The sequence below is a fragment of the Phalacrocorax aristotelis genome, chromosome 6 (assembly GCF_949628215.1).
Source record: "Phalacrocorax aristotelis chromosome 6, bGulAri2.1, whole genome shotgun sequence".
NCBI lineage: Eukaryota > Metazoa > Chordata > Aves > Suliformes > Phalacrocoracidae > Phalacrocorax > Phalacrocorax aristotelis.
The window spans coordinates 20,935,411-20,954,705 of NC_134281.1; the positions used below are offsets into that span (position 1 = coordinate 20,935,411).

The 19,295-nt window shown below is 41.4% G+C and overlaps 1 protein-coding gene across 11 annotated transcripts in view; it reads left to right on the forward strand.

Annotated features, from left to right (window-relative positions):
- IP6K1 (inositol hexakisphosphate kinase 1) overlaps window positions 1-19,295 on the forward strand; it is a 38,169-nt gene that overhangs the window by 2,912 nt on the left and 15,962 nt on the right. For 8 of the 11 annotated variants that reach the window (XM_075096529.1, XM_075096524.1, XM_075096527.1 and 5 more), the window contains one exon: window positions 2,105-2,204. The exons of 2 other annotated variants lie outside the window; for them this stretch is intronic. The gene's annotated coding sequence lies outside the window, so the exon portion shown is untranslated. Of the gene's footprint in view, window positions 1-2,104; window positions 2,205-12,167; window positions 12,208-19,295 lie in introns of those variants that run through there. One more of the 11 variants, XM_075096533.1, reaches the window with a different exon arrangement.

The window sequence follows — 19,295 nt, forward strand, 5'->3', positions numbered from 1 at the left end:
CAAGCTTCGAGCTGTTTGACCACCTTCTTACAGGACACGGTCTCTTTGGTTCAGTGAATTGCCAGATGTTTGTAAAAAGGTTTGATCACTTGTCTTTCTAGATTTCAGTTTCTATTTCATTTCTCTGTGTCTAAAGTTTGTCGTACATCTGGTGAGTTCTGACTGGCGTACTGGGGTGTGGGGTGACACTCTCTTGGGGTTTCCATTGGAATAAGAAATGTAGGTGCTAAGTTTGAAGTTGAATATTTGCAGCCTGTGTTCTAGAGGAGGTATGCTGCTTCTGTCTGTGTTTGAAATGCAGATACTGAAGCCACAGAAAATCTGCCAGAAGCCTTGTTTGGATCGTGCGTCGGTCATTGCATTGTAACCCAGGCACTTGCTGCTGTTGGGTTCCCCCAGTCTGCCCGTTGGGAATTAGCTTGAAACATATTTGAGACGTGCATCATGGTTGAGTGTTGATACTGGCATTTACAGTCTCGGAAGTTAATACTGACAGAAAACCGCAGCCTGATTTTACTCTTGCATTTGACAGTGTCACACCATCAGTCTTGGTGCTGGGCAGGGTTTAGATCTGAACTTGACATGCAGAGTTTGTGTGCAGCAGCTCAGAAGAGCTGTGGCTCTGTGCTTGCTTGTTTATATAATGTGACTTGCCTAGGAACAGCTGCTTTTACCTGATTTCTCAGTCTCTGAGAATGAATGCATCAAAAACAGGCATAGTAAATACAAGGGGTCCCTAGTGAGCTTGGAAATGGGTGAGCTAGAGAAAAGGAGTGAAAGAAGAAAATGCTAGAGAAACCTCTGCAAGAATCATGTCAAGTATTTGTACGGCTTGCTGTAAACTGAAGGAACCCTTCAGATGTATGGAGGAGCAGCTAGCAGTCTCCTTTCATGTTCCTGATGTGATGGGAATGCAGAGCAGGATGCTGGCGAGTGTTTAATCTCGGGTTTTTTGCTGCTGTCATAGGGGTGGTGGGTGAGGAAGAGGAAGTGTTTGTGCATGGCTGCTTAGTTTGTTTTGCAGGCATCGCCTGTATGCAGTACTTGTGCTGTTCTGATGTGGCAGCAGCTGTTATTTTTGGCTTTCCCAGTGTGCTGTTCGGGTAGATGTACTTTCTAATAGATGCAGTTCCCTTAATTGGTGTGTTGGGGTGCCTGTGCCTCCTATATAGTCCACATCAGTGAAGACTACTTGGCATATAATACTAAGGTGCAAGTAATTGGCCTTTGTTTATTTCTGTAGGCTTGTCTGGTTGTATTTTGAGTGGCATTAACTGTGTGTAAAAGGCAAGCTTCTTTAAGCTTTCTTTGATTTTACATAACGCCTGTCAGGATGTGGTCAGTTTCATTCACAACAAATGATTTTATCCCCTTCTAGGAGTAAAGGAATAAGCTTTGCTTATAGGGTGCCTCTTTATCTGTATAATGCTATCCATGGCAGTTAACATTGCAGTTGTTTCTGTTCAAAAATAACATGGGCATAGCTGCCATAATTGTATTAGTAGATGATCTGTATCAACCAAATCTGATAGAAGCAGTGAAAAAGGTTATGAAGATGTAATGTGCCTATCCTGGTAGGATGTTACTATGCATGGTTGAGAGCTCCAATAGATAAGCTGTCTCTGATTTAGCTTTTGTAGTTAGAAAGGTTCTCTTCCACCAGGTGTTGCCTTCTTCCCCCAACGCTACTTCCCTTATATTAGGGCCTACAGCAGTGCCTGTTCAGCTGCCACAGTTTGTACTATGCTTGAACCTTTCTTCATTAACACCCATCAGTGTTTTGTGTACCTGGCCAGCCAGGTGACGAAGAGGCATATGTCCTGTTTTACTCCACCCGCTGGTTGGTAGTCTTCAGCTGACGGGTGGAGGAGGCAGTTGGGAGCAGCAGTCCCCTCAGCCCCAGTGGTATGTTTGGTAAAGACCATCTGTCGGAGCCCAAAGGAATGAGCCAGAGCATTTGCATCCTGAAAGGAGCTTGCTGTGAATTCTGGTCCCAGATGCGAGGGAAAGAGTTGCTCTCAAGTTCTGAGTTGATGAGCAAGTAAAGATCTAAATAAAAGCTAATTTAGCACTTGCTAACTTGTTTCCATACAACATCTTGCAGGCTGACTTGCTTCTGGTGTCCTGCTCCCTCTTGATCGTGAGAGGTTGGCTCCATATTCCAGTGACTGCTCAACTGACAGAGTTTGGGTGACATCTCTAAGGTAACCTTTTTCTGTTTTGTGCAGAATACATATGCAGCCACCTTAAATATCAGACAAAGAGAAATAAGCTGCTTGCTTTTTACCTCTTTTTAATTTTACTCTTCAAGTAAGTATACGTAGATATGGTTTGTGGGAGCTATGCTCTTGTCTTTGGAGGTTACTAAAGGAACGCCAGGTGAGTGCACTAGAACAGAGTAAAAAGCTCAGTCCTGTTCTATATTTGTTAACTTTTAATAAAATCAGTACCAGTTCTTTGTAATAAGAACTAAGCCTCTGAGATTTGGAGGGTAACTCTCATGCTCTAGCAATTCTGTCCATTTAGGTGGCTGAATTGCAGCTGAATGATCTTGCCATGACTTCGGGACTCTATCATTGTCTTTTTTTTTCTTTCTGTTCTGAGGTTAGTTTGCTGAAAGATGATAGGCTGGCTTGATAGTCTTCCAGGCTGAAAGGGATTACCTGTGCTTTTCTAAATTTGGAAGAAAGTCTAGCATATCTGCTTTCTCCCTGTTCTTTATCAACAAATATATGACTCAGTAGTAGTACCTGTGGTATAAGCATTTGTTTGCCAGCAGACTCAAATGACCTCATTTTCTTGAGAGACAGTGTGATTAAATAGTGGCTGTGCTGCACAATTCACTTTTCTGGTGGGGAGGTCCCGGACCTGTGTGACTAATGGTCTTTGCTAGTTTGAAGTGCAACAGGTAATGGCTAAAGATGCCAAGCTTCACAGCTGCTTTCCTGGGGTAGGGAGAGGAGAGTTGCAGTGCCTCCTCTGCAGGGGATGCTCCTGTCTTTGTCACAGCTGACTTGAGTGCTGATCTAAATGTGAGCTATTGTATAGCTCATATATACTGCTGTGACATTTCTTGTTCCCCCGCCTCCCTGCAGTTTTGTGCTGAACTGCATTTCCCCTGTTTTTTAAACTGCCAGAGTGGGTTTATGCAAAATATAACGTAATCTTTATTTCCAATCAGCATTGGCCACTGTTGGTATCGAAGTATTGTCAAGTGTTTCAAAAAGTGAATTTAGAAATCTTAGAAAGGCACAAGAAGATATGGCTGGCTGTTCTGTGTCCTTTGACAGTACTGTCTAAGCAGCTTAAGCACGTGTGGGGAGGCAGTCATGATCTCATTACAGCTAACTATAGGCGATAAGCAGCTTCAAGCACCAAAATCAGTGCACCAGTGAATGCGGATGTCAGTGAGTTATTTCAAGCAGGAAGGATTTGGGAGAGAAGCCTAGGGGTTCTACATAGTCCTGCGTCTTAGTGGATGAATCAAACCAAAGAGTAACTGCAACGAAAATGTTGGAGCTATTGCAGAAGATGAGGTATTGTGCTCTTGTATTGATCTGAGTACTATTGTGGACTGTAAGAAAACTGGTAAAGTCCTGGAGATTTGAAAGGCCCTGACAACGCTTGCTGCTTAGTGGAAGGTATATTTCACTTTTCTGAGCTCTGGTCTATGTGTAAAGCTACATGGTAGAGCTGAGGAAGGTATGCCTGACAGATTTCATGGGGGTTGGCTCTCTCACCCCACAAATGTAGGGGGGAAAAAAGACCTTTTAACTTCAGTCTTTTGAGTCTGTCCCAAAAGAATTGTTAAAGCAGTCTGAAGCTCATTGTGTTGAAACACTACATATGCAGGTTGTTTAGATAGCTTCTTAAACATCCCCACACCTCCCTCAGTAAAACCCACATCAGGTTAATCTTGAATATGTGGATTTTACTTAGATTAAATGTGACCATATACAAAATGATTATGGGTACTTGTACTTTTGCAAATATTGGAATGGCTTGCTTTATTTCCCATTGGGACCAAATATTTTAAGTATTTTTTCTTATACTGTGCAAGTGGTGTTTTCTTTGGTTGGGTGCAAGTCTTGTTTATGTAATTGAGGTCATAATATTTTGCAGTTCTTGCCAAAAGTGTTGACCTGAACACACTTTAATTTGAAGGTAAGCTAAATCTGAACCAATAAGTGTTGTCAGCATGCTTTATGCATCTTTATTTACAAAACAGAGGAAAAAACCCCAAAGTCTACCTCCATTAGTTAGATGGAATAAGTACCACTGCTGTGTACCATGTGGAATCTGAACAGTTTTCACTTTCTTCTTCAGGTGCTATGCATGTACTTCCTGCCCCACCCTCCTCCCCCCGTAATAGCAGCACTTGGTGTTTCTGTTTTTCCCCTTAATTATTCTTTGCTTTAGTTAAGTCAGATTGCAGGTATTTTTGTTCCTGTGGTCTGTTCATTAGTTGCATAGCATCCGTAGGACCAACCCTTTGTATGTGTTTCAGCAATTGAGAATACAGACAACTTGGTTCACCTAATAACAAAAACCAGTTGTCTTAAAAATTAATTCTGATTTGTAAATGCAGCTTGCCTCAAATATTCTTAGTTAAAATAGTTAAGGGTATTGTATCATTCACCAGCCAAAAGTAAACCAAGCTCTTTATTCACTGCAGTTAAAATATGTTCCTAAAAACTGACAATTAAAGGTTACAAGCTAGATTGTGAAGTGTTTCCAGGCTTTTTTTTGTACTTCATCCTATTGTGACATGACAACCAGAAGAAAATTCAAAACCTTTTGAAAATTCTGATAAGGTCAGTGTCTTGTGGTAGTGAGCTTGGCAGGTTGACTCTTCTGTGAGTGCAAAGCAGTTTCTGTTGTTTCAGGTTTGCTGTCATTTGCAGTTTTCTTATGACCCTCAAAGAGAACTCTGTCTTATTTTCTACCCATAGTGCTTGTTAGTCTGTGTATTTCAGTCTGAGGGGGTATACTTCTGGCACTTGTATTCATACTGCATTGAACTGAAGAAGAAAATTTGAGTAGCTTTCCTTAGCTAAATGTGGTCCATGATGTATTGTAACCCAGATGGCTGTGAGAATACATTTGATTTGGCAGACTGATGTTTTGTAGAAACTGCAGTGCAGTGTACCAGTATCTTTAGAGGAATTTAAGGTGTGAAAAATCAAGGTAGCTTTTATACATGTGAGGCAGACCTGCTATTAAAAGCAAACTTGCCACAGTCTGTGTGTCTTCCAAATGAATGTGTGCTGTGCTTTTTTAGCATATGGGGCAAAAGCAGTTTGTTTATTTTCAAACAGATATATATAGATGCAGGTGCTGCACTTCAATAAATAGTTGCAAGCCAACTTGACAATAGATCAGGTTTAACAAATTATTTTCTTTTTGCTTTGGCTTTATAGCTCTGTTGCTTAGCCTCAGTCATTTTAAGTGGCATTCTAGGAAGCCTGTTCAAAAGAGCTTTGAGCTCTACTTCAGCAGCTTAGCATTTAGATAAGATATTGGAAATCTGTGACCTGTAGAGTGTTTACAAGAACTTGTTAGCAGCTGTTGCAGTGAATAAGAAGTTAAATATAGGTTTCGTTTTTCTGATTCTTCACTTCATATGAAAACAAGGAGTTTCTCATTTCAGACCTTCAGAGCTGAACTGGCTGGTGTGGTAGAGTATTCCAAGAGGCCTGCCATCAAGTGTCAGTGTATAAGGAGAGTAATAATGAAGATTTAGATTATTAAAGGTCCCTGCCTTTGGAAGGAGCTTAAGAAATGCACTAGGGTGCATTGTGTTCAGGAACTGCTGCTTTGGCCTCAAGGAGGTCCCTTCTCCTTGGATATTTCTTTTTGCAAAGCCAAAGTTATGCTGGATCCCTTGGAAGTGTGAGTTTGCTAGAAGGTGCCACCAAAGGATGGCAGTACTGGCTCCTGATCTGGTAAAAAGATCTTGTAGACACTTTTAAATGCCGAGTTTTGTTTTTTGCCTTTCAAAACACATAGCATCTCACCAAGCTGGAAGCTGTGACTAGCCATCCAATTCATGTATCTTCTGAGAAAATAGCCTCGCGTTTAGATTGCCTTTCATTTTCACTGGAGTAACTGGGTGTGTCTCTTAATTCTTTGACCTTTACCTTCCACAGCACACTGCAAGTCACAAAACAACCCCTGAGGTATTTTAACAGTTTTAAGATTTTCAGTATAAATGATTGAGAATCTTATGCTGATTCCCAGAAGAGTAACAGGATAACAAAAGGCCCTGATCAAAATCTCTTCCATGACCCTGAGTTACGTCATATATGTTTTGTTTTTTTAATGTGACGGGATGCGAGGGTATCCTTACATGAAATTCTGTTTAGAGTTGTAGCTAGTTCTGAATGAAACCTGCTACCTTAGCTGTAAGGGCCATCAGATACTATGTCATATATTTTACTTATGTGCTAGCTTTGGTGTACTGTCTTTGTCTAAAATATGTTTATGGCAGAAACTAAGTTATTTCCTACTCAAAACCAAAATGACATGCTACATCTCTATTTTCCATGGCACTGTTCACTTTCTTGCAGCACCTGCATTGAGATATTTTTTCCCTAACACGGAGCTCTGATTTTTTCTTTCCTGAGTTTTCCTCTGTGTGTTTGGGGTTTTTTTGATTGGTTGTTTTTTTTTCTTTTTTATAGGGGGTTGACTGTACAAGAGAATATACTGTAAAGGAGAATGTACCTTTGTTTGGTACTTTCTCATGAGAAAAATCACAATGAAGTGTCAAGTTGGGAAGTTACAGCTCACATTTTCTTGCCTGTGACCTGTAAGGGTCATCTGCTTAGGAAAATTAAACTGATATCAAGTAGGAGGCATGGATTTGCAATGTGATTATGTGGCTTTAACTCCCTGTGGATGTGCTTATAAGGTCATTTCTGCTACAAATGCTTGTGACAGCTGCATTAATCAGCATGTTCTGGCTCTGCCAGTGGAATCCCTTAACGTAGATACAGTTACAGTGATAAAACCACACTTTTAAAATAAAGCTTTTCTTGCTGGGGGCGTTGAGAAGGTAGACAGTGAAGCGAGTGCTCTTTTTTGTCATTGTGACTCACACTTTTTCCAAGGAAAGAAGGATTAGGTAGAAAAAGTAGGGCCCCTAAATATGTCTTTTCTGGCTGAATTAATTTTTTCATCAGCAGTGTAAAAATAGAAGGGGTTGCAGCGGGAGAGGAGGGCATCCTCTATCAGTTGGTCTAATAAAAGATTTTACCTACGCCTACAAACCTGGTTAGATTTATTCCAGAGTGGGTGTCCAGTTGGCATCGCAGGGCAACATGTAGTTCCCTCTTCTCATACAAGAAATATAGCTGTGTCCTGAGCACTGATAAAATCTGGAGTACTGTACATCTGACTGCCTTGGATTTCTCTGCCTCTCTGACCTTTTTCAGATGCTTGAGAAAGCCCCAAATTTTGTTTAACATCAGTGTCTCGGAACTATGTTAGCAGAAGAAACCACCAGATAACAGCTGCTCCTTCTGCTTTTGGCACAAGAATTTGTTTACCCGGGTGAAGTGAATTTGTTTGGGTAATCTTGCTTTTAAGCTCTTAAGTCTTTCTGTGGAACTGATGTACTCCTAGATTGTCCTTTTCTGTTCCTGCCATTTGAGCAGAAAAGTTGCTAAAGGGTTTGATTCTTCAGTGAAACAGCACCACATTTGCTTGAAAGAGGTGCCCTAATTTGAGTCTGTATTAATAAACTCAATTCAATTGTTGATGACAATTTGTCAACAATGTTGATGACATAAATTCTTAAAATCTTGAGAATTTAATTATCAGGGTAGACTAAGTTGAAAAGGAGTGCAAGGGGATCATGGAAAATGAAATGATCACCAAGCTACACTCTTTTTAAAACAGTATACAGATAGTTTACTTGACTGTCCTGCTGTTCCTTTCTGAAATCCTGTTTTGCTGATGGCTGAAGTATACCAGGACTGAATGGTTTGACTGAGATCACTGAAACATTCAGTGGAAGCACCAAAACTAGTAGCCTATTCCTAGTTCTTTTCTTTCCATTTGGATGACCTCAGGTGGATTATGATTACCTGAAGAATCTCTTAACCAAATCAGCTGAGCACTTTACTGACCTGTTAAACTTAAGCATAGAGATGTAAGAATTGCTGTATTTCTCTTGGCTTTAAAAGTTTTAAGTGTTCAGACAAAAGTTGTCTGTCCAGGAAAACTACATAAAGCCATTTGGGGCCTGCCAGCAAGTGTTGTCAGCTTCCCCATGTAGAAAGAGAAAAGGGTAGCTGAAGCAAAATGTATGTTCATGCTTTATCTTCACCGTAAGACTGAGAAAATTCTAATGTGTCTGCCCCTCCATTCACACTGAAATTCAGTTCTGACTGCTGAAATACCCTGGTATATCTCTGCCTGCATATGGGGTAGGGAAATTCCAGATTGCACGAAGCTGTGAAGCTTGCTGTTACTACCTTGCTTTACGTGGAGGGGTAGGTAGAGCTTATGCAGACAATGTATTAAAGTCAAAGTATTAATCTTTTTGTTCAAAGCTGCTGTTTATGTATCACCTGCAGTTTTAGCAGAACTTCTCAGGTCAGGATGCTACTCTGATGTGATCTAGTGGTGACAAGAGGCAGAGGTAGAACCCATGCTATGCCTAAGCATACATTTGCTTCTGGCCACAAGTGGGAAGGTAAGGGTAGTACTGATGTTTGCTTATTTGGATTTTAAGCTCGTTCTCTTTCTAACAGCACGAGTTGTACTGAATGGGCTTTGCTATTGCTACAGACTTCTTGAAGGCAGAAATGCCGTAGTTCTCAGTTCCTTTAAGAGAGCCAATTGCATGGAATCCCTTTATCTAACACTGTTCATTTCCATATAATTAATTTTCAGACCGTTCAGAAAAGGGGCAGTGTATATATCTGAAGAGGAGGTGGATCAGAGTGGTGTCACAGTCCACAGCATATCATAGGAATGGTAAAACTGCTTTTCAGTGAGCTTGAAGAGAACCAAATTAAATGCTGGTTTTGAAGGGCCTTAAGGGTGGCATTAGCTTGCTTGTGCTGTTTCTTCATGGCAAGTTTGTGTTTGCTTTGATTCGTAACTCTCGGACTTGATAGGTTTAAATCTAGATGTTGTCCTAATTCCTAGGAAACAAAACATTTGTGCTGCTTCCTGAGTACTGGAGCCAGCTTCTGCTCCTTACCAGCTGACTTTGCAAAGGGAGGGGAGAGCATGGAACGTGTCATTGCTCACAATGTGCTCTTTGGATAGAGTTCCTGGATCTCTACTGCAGGGTCAGTCTCTTCAAAATGAGAAACATTTAGCTTCACAGATGCTAAATGGCTGCTTAAGAGTAGCCGTGCTCCCTTCTTCTGGAAATTCCCTTCTTGTCACAGCTGGGAGTGGGATGTGGGGTCTTTGCTTAGCTTTCCTTCTCAGTAGCCCACATGCAAAGCAGAGACAAAGAACAACTCTTTGAATAGCTGCTGAACTTTTCTGAGTAGCAGAGTATTGCAGGACTGCACTCAGGAGGTAAAGAAGAAAGTGTAGCTTTTCTTTTTAATGCTGCAAAACACAAAAATGCAGGGATGAACAGTAGCAGTTTTCCTTGTTAGCAGTGGTAGGAAGAGGCAGGTGGGAGAATTTTTCTCTTCTAGCCCTAATGAGGTTTGTTTGTCTTTTGCATTTAAGATCTCAACATAAGTAGGTGGGGTGGCAAGTCACTGCAAAGGGATTTTTGCTTAAGTCAGGTTTCAGTCAGCAGCTTAATCGAATGTAGTTTCCATAAGTTGTAGAGAAGGCGCAATATGCATTAACTGCTCATGAACAAGTTTTGCTGTAGTTGCTATCTTTTATAGCTTTTTTATTTTGGGGGAGTAGTGGAGATGTTGGGGTAAAGGATAGGGAGTCTGCATTGTAAATCTGCATTGTGACCTGAGAAATTAATTGGCTTAGTCGTGATAGTTGAGCTGTAGTGAATTGTTGGGCCATTTTCTGGCAGGCATGAGTTTGTCAGTGGCTTCAGTGTACGGGTAAAGAAAATCCAGGTTGAGTCTGTTTCGGCTGCTGAAGGAGAGGTACTTAATAATACCTATGTCTTTGCTGAAGGGACTCCTGCCTGAGGCCAAAGCTCCTTCTGGTTTTCTTTTGGTTGTTTGCCCAGGTAAACAATTTTATCATTGGAAATAAGAGATTGAAGTTTTCAAATCTACCTTCTTCCCAGAAGGGGGCAGGGGAGACTTGAGAGTTCTGGAGTCTGCTAAAATGTACTTTTGTTTTGTGTTACACTTCCGTGCTAGCTTTCAGGCACAGCAGGCACTGCAATCCCTTTGGCAGTGTGAGCATGGCACAATGAGGTGCCTGCTCAATGCCAGAAGCCTGCAGCAATGACCTAGGCTGCAAGTGTTTTGTGTCCTTCAGTTCTCCTTTCTCTTGGGGATAATTAGAAAGCTTTGAGTTTTCTCCTGCCATTCCCCTCATATGATACATTGAGGTATTATACATGTGAAAACCATTATAATATGGAGTCATCATAAAGCATCTCCTTTTCTATACCTAGAGCAGTCTGGCTAGTTGGTGTCTAACTGGGTGAGAGTCTTAGTTCCCTATTCCATCGTCTAAATTTTTCTTTGTAATTAAAGCTGAAAAGAAGCTTCTCTGAAACCTTTTTAGGAATTTTCAGGAGGGCCTAGATTTTCTCCTTACAGAAGCTGACTTCCGTTTGGTAAGTTCACTCAACCTGGCCAACAGTGAGAATGAGGCTTTTGCCAAATGTTTTAGAAATGGGGTCATGCAACTCTCCAGCAAGCTGGTTTTACGTCCTGCAGGGAGATCTGTGGTTTCTTTGACAACCTGGAATATAGACAAAAACTCAGCTTTGTTAGTCCGCATTTCTGTCTTTGAGCGGTGGAAATAGCTACTTTCTCTCAGGACAGCGCTTATTACAACTTCCTTGATAATGATGTAGCTTCTACCTCTACATCAGCAGTAAAAGCCTAAACAAAGGCTCTGCTGAATGGGGCGGCTGAATGTGTGATGGTTGGCACAGACTTGGTTGAGGTATTTGGTGCTTTTTATGCCCAAGTCTTCAGTCATAAGGTCTCCCAGGCTCCTGTGTTTAGAGGTGGGGTTCAAAGAGAAAACGGCAATCAGAAGCAAATGGAAACAGAGTGAGGGATTACTTGAGAGAATTTGAGCCATGTGAGTCCATGGGACTTGATGGGCTACACCCAGAGGTGATGAGGTGGCTGTGTCATAGTGATGCCAGTCTTGGCTATCCGTGAAAAGTCACGAGGTGCTGGGATGTCTCTGATCACTTGGCAAAGGCAAATGTTGCACTTGTCTTCAAAATAGGCCCAAAGGATAATCCAGGGACCTACAGGCTAGTCAACCTCTCTTTGGTTCCAGGGACAGTCGTGGGTCAGGTCCTTTTGGTGCACCTTTCTGGGCATGTGAAGGAATGTGACTGGGAACAGTCAGTGTGGATTTGACAAAGATAAGTTGTGTCTGACCCACCTTCTTGTCTTCTGTGATAACATAGTTGGATTTGTGGATGAGGAAGAGTGCTAGAGGCCATTTAGCTTAAGTTTACTGAGTGTTTTGATGCTGTCTCCCACAGTATTCTCATGCAAGTTGGGACATTACAGTCTGGATGGGTGGAGTATGAATTCAAGCACATCAGGGAATTCTGAAGAGTAAATGGAGTCAGAGGAGGATGAACTCGTGATTCATAGAGAGCTCTTTCCACACAGCAGAATGATAGCTTCTGAAAGTAGGCTCTTAATCAGTGTTTCTTTTCCTCCTGAATGTCATTTGCCACAATGTAATAAGAATGGATCCAAGACAGTATTTAAGAGGCTGTCTGCCTGAAATCCACTGGTCTTGCATATTATCAGTGTAGAAGATTAATCCAGCTTTTTGGGGGTGGGGGGTGGGGTTTGACATGAATGTTTCTCAAGATTACCTTGTTTTGTTTTTCACTCAGTCATATCTGTATACGCGATGGCCACTGAACTACAGTTAAGTACAATCATGGTAGTTCTGGAGATTTTGGTCATACCTGACTTAAACCGCCATGGAGGATATGTATGGGATGCTGAGCAGTAAATTTGTAAAGAAAAACATTTGCTCAAAATGTAATTTCCTTTTCAGCCCATTATAGCCCTTTTGGGTTTGACCCACTTTCAAGTATAAAAGGTGAGCTGGAGGTTTTCTGTCATTCCAGATCTACTGTGTACTTTGATTTTTTTCCTTACTGTTCCTAAGATACTAGGGAGCATCTGGTAAACTTTTTGGGATAACCAATCTGTAAAAAAATACTGTTTCAATAGAGCTGGACAGGCTCAGGTATAGCTACTTGTGCCCAAGGAACTGTAATTGTAAAATTCAATGCATGATGTTTGCTTTGGGATTTTTTTTCCTTTCCATTATTGCTATTACTGCCTTGCTACAGCCAGTGGTATGCTTTGGTGTTAAGAATTCAGTTTAAGCTATCTAGTGTGGTAGTAGGCTAAATTAAGGTGCCAGTTATGAGCAAAGAGGTTAATGGTCTTACATAACATTTGTCTTGAGGTTTTTTGTCACTGCAGAATTAAAAATAGTCATTAGAAGTTCTGGGTTGTCCTAGTTGTGGATTTTTCTGAGGAAATCAATTATCTGCAGTGATGACTTTTTTTAATCAAAGCTGGTTTTTTCTGTTTTAAAAGCATAATTCAGAAGTTGAGAACAGACACTAAAACCCCAAGTTTGCCACAAGCTGCTTGTCTTTCAGTTAGTCTCTTGCAAAGCTGTGGATCATTCTTATTTTATCAAAATGGCTTAAAGAATGTAATTTGAGCTCCTCTGCAGTTACAGCTTTTGTAATAATTCTTCATGGATTTAGCTCCATGTGGCTTTTGTGCTTCTGTGGTTAACCCTGTGGCTTCTCTGTACAGCTATTGCACTGTATAGTCTGGAACAGCCAAAACCACGTGGTGTTGTTACAGGTGTATCTGACAAGATCTGTTGTTAACATCATACCTTTTTTGTCCTTCTGAAAACATCTCACCATTTGTCCCAAATCAGAACTGACTGTATCCATTGGGATTAACTTGTATGTGTGTCTAATCTCACCCTAAATCTCCATTTACAGAGATTCTGCGTCCTTGCTGGCCATGTGTTCTCACCTCTTAAGGTTTCTTTTCATGTCTAGTCTTCGCAGTTTTGTTAACTATGGAACTCATAATGCATTTTAACTTTGATTACTTGATGAAGGAAAAACTGCACATGTTCACCTACATGGCAGCATAGATTGCTTCACACCTGTGTGTTAAGTGGGAAGGGAAATGATTTCCTGGCTACTGTCATCTAGGGATCATTCAGGACTTGCTTCATAGACTCCATGCAGAAATGTCCAAAGTGTCTTGCTGGGAGGTGCAAAAAAGCAGAACAATGCGGGAAGAATTGTCCTCAAACTCTTGGTTCCTGTGGTCTGTGAAAACAAAGATTTATGTAATGGAATTTGCTGTGGTCTGCTCTGGGATGTCCATTTGAGATGCCAGAGTGTTCTTGCAGTGCATTGCTGCTTCTCACTTCTTGAAAATACACCTGGGCTTAGTACTTGCTGAGACTCTCTGTGCTTTGGTACAGTCTGTGCATGAGCTGTGGAGCAGTGAACTGCATTCATTAGACTTGCCCTAATTTTATAGCACGTGATGATCTCTGGTTTTCAGTTGTTCCTTGATTAAATGTCTCCTTCCAAGGGTAGTTGGTAGCCTGCATGTGCAAATAAGGTGCACTGGCATTTGCAGGGAAGCACTGAGCAGACCTGCAGCTGAGCATGTGGCAGCCACAAAGCAGAGTTCCCACCAAGTACCACTAGCTGTGGCTTTCCCTGTTTGCACTAGAGGTTCCATTTAAAGTCCTGATCTTTGAGCAGTGACCTTATAAATTCTTGTAATATCTCTCTGATAAGAATGACTAGACAAGACAGTGTTAATGTGTAATATCAGTGGGCCAGTAGCTGAGCAGAAGTCTTCCAAGGGTAGGATTCATAATCCTCTTAAAGGAGAGGAGAGTCAGAGAGGCTTTGGGAGGTCACCTTTTATGGGGTGAGAAACAATCCCTGTGGAAAGCTCTGCCTCTTTGATCAATTTCTCTCACTCTTTCATATTTCATCTTGCAGCAGAAAATAGATCTAGATGAATCCTGCAAGAGTCTTGACCTCTGTAAAACTCCTCCTGCCTCAGGTTTGCACAAGCAGAGACTACCTGCCAGAAGACAGCCGTGTGTATACCGGTTGATAATCTTATGTGACTGTTATGAAGTGTTACTCTGTACAGATACTAGTCTATTACTCATGAGACACCTACAGCATTCTGTGATCTAAATGGGACCATGTGGTTCTGTTTAGCACTCTGCAGCTTCACCGCAGTTTTACCTTTGCCTTATTTTGTTGCACCCATATTTAACTTGTACTGGAGAGTTGTGAGAAATCCAGGTGTCTAAATGCCATCCAAAATCATGGCTTTACTGAATTTTCTTAGTATTTTAAAGTCATTTTATGTGTTTTTGATATTCAAAGAGAAATACTTCCAATATTAACGACTAAGTGTCGGTAGTCAAGAATTTATTAAGATAAACTTCTTGCTTCTGGTTTGTGATATTCTAGTGATTTGTTGGAACAGAGATGTTGTAGCATTTGTTCATGAACATATACTGTTGTCTTTGAAAAGACCTTATTTTTTTCTTTTTTGTTTTGCAATATTGTCCAAATACAGTAGTGCTGGAAACTTGCTGTTTATTCAAGAGGCAGCCACAGCTTTAACTTTGACTTTTTGAAGAGTGAATTGTGTATGGAAGTAGCCCAGACTGTTCTTTGACTGTGTGGTTGTCCAAGTAGCAGCAAGATGACAAGCAGAAATTGAATTTGCGACATCTCTGAGTCAAGCCTAGGGCTTCCAGGAATTAATCATTTGATCAATGCTGTATCCAGAGTTAGGCGTTGCATGCAGTGACAAGAGCTAGCTAAAACAGATGCTGAATCATGAGGAAGTGAGTGTCAGACTGAAGTAATGAAATGTACCTTATGAATAAGTAAAACTCTTCTGAGAAGACCTTATAGTGTCACTACCATTAAGGTATTGCAGCGGACAGTAAATGGTAAAGTGTTTGGTCTCCAGCAGATGAGGGGTATGTACATGCAACTTTTGTAGCTGTGAGGCATAAGACCCCTCTTACGATGAGGCAGGGGACAAATAACTAATTCCAGCTTCATGTCACCTTTAGTGTCACTACAACGTATCTGGTGAGCCTTTCACCTTTCTGAGTATGACAGCACACAGGGAGCTCTGGTATATGAATTGATAGCTACTCTGGGTAGTACCTGCAGTTAAGTTGTATGTTACTGCTGTAACCAGTTTGATTACAGGATCATTTCACAGTAACTGTTACAGTGGCTTCCTACATAAAGCCCTGTAGGTTGATCAGCTCTTGCTTCAGAAAAAAACTTGGTTGTGTAGAAGTGGTCAGCTTTCTGAAGTGACTTAGCAGTTTAACCAAGGTAAAGAGAGCCTTGGACATAACCCAGGTAGCAGTTTCTAAGAATACTTTGTTGTTCATGAATCAGTGTTGTTGTTATCACTGTTCCTGGTACTTTGCTTTTGCTTTGCTCCCCGGTACTGCTTTCACATGCTGCTGCTGTTTGTTCTCACTCTTCCCTATGTATTTTTTTAGTAGCTCTTTAGCTCTGAAAATAATGCTGGCAACAAATAAAGATCTATTTTTGAGGAAATAGGGCGTTTTAAAAAAATCAGCAATCTCATTCTTCATGCTTTACTTTTCCACAACTCCTAATGTACAATATGACTCTTCTGTACAAAAGTGTTTTTGTATAAATATTACTTAGTCCTGTTGTGATATTTTTGTCTATGTTGAGTAAGAGTGCAGCTTCACAGTTGCTTGAAGTTGAACCTCTGCCTTTCCTTGCCTTCAGTTACAGGTTCCCACTTTCTCCCTTCTTTTGATGCTAGGGGAATTGAACCTTGTGGTCAGACCTTAGGGACCTGATCCAGCGGTAAACTAAAGGTGTATTATTTTATATATTGCTGTTTTAGTTTCCTACCAGACTGTGTACTTAATGTAGCTGTCTGCAAGAATGCTGTTGCTGGTGTAAAGATGATGTCAGGACAGGGGTGAAAAAGTTGAACGATCTCTCTGCTGGGAGCAGCAACTCATATGTCTCTAAAGTCAGGGTAAGACTGTTCTCTGAGCTCATGGTCGGCACTGCTACTCTTCTGCCCTTCCCCTGCTGGATGATTCTCTTCTACTGTCGTTGGGCACTGGCACTAAACCAGTTCAGGAAGCCACTTTGGCAAAACCAACTTTTTTTTCTAGGTTAATTTTTTGTCAGGCTGGTTTCTGAGCAGGATCAGGTAAGTGCCAGTGCTCACTCAGGAGAGAGAATGGGTTTGAAGAGTGCTGATTTAGATTTATTTAAGCTGTCATGGAACTAAACTTTGAGGTGCCTGTTAAGGAACAAAGAGTAAGATTTGCCAAATATTAATTTTTTTAATTTTCTGTGTTGTGTGGATTGATTTGACAACATCTACAGAACAAAGCTGCTGAACAGCTTAGAGACTGTGATCCTTGCCTTCTAGAGCAGACACAAAAGAAACTGCAGAAATATTGTTTCCTGAAGCTGTTTCATTAACATGCCTCCTACCCTGTTCTAGAAATCAAATCTTATTGGTTACTCAATCTTTTATGCCTTGTCTTCAATGAGAAGGCCTTACATAATGGTGTGTCTGATGTGGATACTTGTCACCAGCTGAAAGCAGAGATCTGAGAACCCAGTCCTTTCCAGTAGGTTGCTTGGCAGCCATCACATAGGAAGCAGTTTCAGTTGATTTGTTTCAAACAGTATTTGAGCTGGTAATTTGGGAAAAGAACCTTCAGTCTGTTTCACTCATGGTCATTTCTAAAACGTACCATTATTTTATCATTGCTTAGTGCTTGCTTTGGTTTTCCATCTATCTTTTTCTATTTCCATGTTAAAACCAAAATTCAGCTGCAGTTGAACAGTTGCCAAGACTGCAGATAGACTCCCCACTCCTTGAATGTCAGTGTCTTCAAATCAGTGGGAGTCTGCACATCACATAGGCTTAAGTTTTTTGAATAGAAGATCACCAAGAGTTAATGGTTATGCAATTTCTAGGAAAGTTTTGTTTCAGAACTTGGCCCAAAGCTGTTAATTCACATCAGTGACTGTTAGGCATGTTTTTGTAGTTACTTCAGTGTGCAGACTGCAAAAATGACATATAATTTAAGACAAGCAAATAGCTCAAGGGAGCTCAGTAGCCCTGCCTTACTTGTAGGATACTCATCAGTGTGACCTCATTTTGTCTCATTAAAGAGACCCTCCAAGCGGTTACAAGCTGCAGCAATAAAGTACCCTACGTGTTCAGTTTAAGTAATCCTGTTCTACAGCAGCCATGAAATAAGAGGTGAGCTGGGAATGCAAATGTTGGCTTTAAGCATGAGGATAACGATCAGCCATTCAGGCACCCTGTGCTGATACAACTGTGTGTACAGCTGCACAACAGATTGGGGATCTGACCTGGGTTGAAAAGTAATCCTTAAAAAAAAACAACCAAAACAAAACACCGGTTTATTTGTAACTGATCAGTTCCCTAATTTGATTCATGGTGAGGCTGCAAACAGTTGTACCAGCACAGCAGAGTTGAGTGGGAGGGTGCTGCTCATGCTGGCACAGCTGTCAAAGGATTGCTTTTGTAACCATGGTCTGAGGAAATAACTGAAGAAGGAACTGGAAACTGATTTAGCTCAATCAGTGCCAAAAGAAATCTGAACATGATATTGGATTTTTTTCTGAAGCCAGGCAAAATGGCTTTGAATGGAGTTGGTTTCATTGCAGAGGAACACTTTAAAGAGCAACCAAAACAACCAGTTTTCTCCACCCCAGTTTTACTGAACTAGAGAGAACATGGTGGATGAATAAAGTATCAACATGCACTTTTTCCTTGTGCAGACCAAACTTTCGATGTATGTGTTTTGACTGTTGCTTCCCTGTGAGAGAGCTGGAGGCCTAGCTGTTCACTCATATAGGTTTTCTTCCTTAATTAAATGTGTTTACACACTCTGAAAGCAGAAAACAATCATGAAGTGCAGGTAGATGAAATTTTTTTGCTTGGCTTTTAATTTCAAATAGATTTTATACTTTGCTTTTCTGGGTAGGTTTTGGTTTTTCCTCTTGTTTTTCCCTTCTGAGGATTCCTTATGAGATGGTGGAGGGCAAAGAGCCAGAAAACAGCCCTTCTTTCTCTTCTTTGGCAGCCCACGTATGGTCCAAAAGTGGAGTGTGTGTGTGCCCTTGCCCTTGAGTTGGTGGAGTTGACTGTTCTTCCTGTTGCAGAATCCTTACTTTGGCCTCTGCTTTGCTTTCTGCGTGTGGCTGGTGTGAGATGCAGCACATTGACTGTTACTTTCAGGTCCTGTCAACGACCCTGTCAAGCCTGAAAACTGATTTTATTGCTGCACAACTACTTCCCTTTTTTGGGGGATTTTGCCACTTTTGCTGGCGGCTTCCTCTTGTTCTTATGCACGCTGGGAGGATCTTGTCCCATCTGCCCACCAGCCTTGCAGGGTGTCTGTACTGGCTGGGAGCCTGAGGTGCACAACCATTTCTACTTGTCAAGTTTGTGTAAGGAGGTGTAAGTGGGAGCTCAAGCTCCAGGGGTGCTCACACACATATATGATGACAGCTCGGGGCCAGCAGTTACTCTGTAGGTGTGACTCTACCTGTACCTACTCTGTAGGTGTAGGCAGGCCAAACTGACTTCCTTGGCTCTGGCCTTGATACCTCCAAGGACTTCTGGGGTATTTTTAAACAGGAGAAGATGAGATAAGAACTTAAGAGATGCTAGTTGTTCTCTTTGCCCCTGTTGTGGCACAAACCTGAGACCGCCACTCACCCGATTGTGGTGGATTCTTGTCTGTTTGGTGGGGCTGCCCCTCTGGTACTGAGCAGTCTTCCCCAGTGCCATCCATCTGGCTAAGCTCTGTGCACCACAAAATTGCACCTTCTTTTTCGCTGCCAGCAGCAGCTTGCTGTGTGGTGTGCTTATCCTCTGGTTCAGCACAAGCATCACCAGCTCTGACTCATGCTCTTAGTGTCAGTAGATTAGCGTGGTGCGTTTATGCGCTCATCTGTCCCACCTTCTGATGCTGTTGAGGTTGTAGAATTTGGTACCCAAGCTGACATGAAAGTGCAGTGTTTCTGAACATAC